This window comes from Haliaeetus leucocephalus, unplaced genomic scaffold (genome assembly GCF_000737465.1).
Source record: "Haliaeetus leucocephalus isolate CR32 unplaced genomic scaffold, Haliaeetus_leucocephalus-4.0 Scaffold0, whole genome shotgun sequence".
In the NCBI taxonomy this organism is placed as follows: domain Eukaryota; kingdom Metazoa; phylum Chordata; class Aves; order Accipitriformes; family Accipitridae; genus Haliaeetus; species Haliaeetus leucocephalus.
In genome coordinates, this window is record NW_010972436.1 from 2,930,269 (window position 1) to 2,930,949 (window position 681).

The window sequence follows — 681 nt, forward strand, 5'->3', positions numbered from 1 at the left end:
AGTTGGGGATGGGTCTCTTGTCCCGAGTTGATTTTTCAGCCTTTCAGAAGAATGCAAAGGAATGTGAGCCTTGCAGGTGAGGGCATTCACTGTGCAGAAAAGGGAAAGATAACTGCTGAGGGAGGGCATCGACCTGCCAAAGCATGTCCCCCCAAAAAGCAGAAAGCACAGGGAGGCCAATGCTGCAGCTGATGCAAAAGCAGATGGGCGGATGGAGGAACCCTGGAGCCCTGCAGGTGGGTTCTGTAGCCCTTCTCCCGCACAGAGAGGAAAGCTGTTGGTGGGAGCGTGGCAGTGAAAGCAAGCATCATTTTGGGGGGGAACTTTGGTTATTAGCGCACACATATCAGCACGTGTATCTCAGCATAGAGATGTACGTGGAGTACTTGTACATTCTGCATCACGCAGTCTTTGTCTAACAAACACGCGTATTTTTACACAACAGGTAATTTTTTAAATAGCAGCCTCTGGAACGTAGTCCACCTGCCTTTCACGCGGGTGCTGTAACACGGAGCCTGCAGCGCGGCACCAGCTCTGCCTCCTTCTTCTGCCGGTCCCCCCCCGCCCCGCCGCCGGGCCCGCAACTTGCTGGCGGGGGCAGCGGGCTGACGGAGCCGCCTTGGCAGGGCCGCCCACCCGTTCTCCGCCGTCGGTGGGGGCGGGCCGGGCCGCTCCGCTGGG

The 681-nt window shown here is 57.9% G+C and overlaps 1 protein-coding gene across 1 annotated transcript in view; it reads left to right on the forward strand.

Annotated features, from left to right (window-relative positions):
- Nucleotides 1–681, forward strand: part of LOC104828646 (serum paraoxonase/arylesterase 2-like) — a 17,269-nt gene that overhangs the window by 1,095 nt on the left and 15,493 nt on the right. The gene's annotated exons all lie outside the window — the stretch shown is intronic.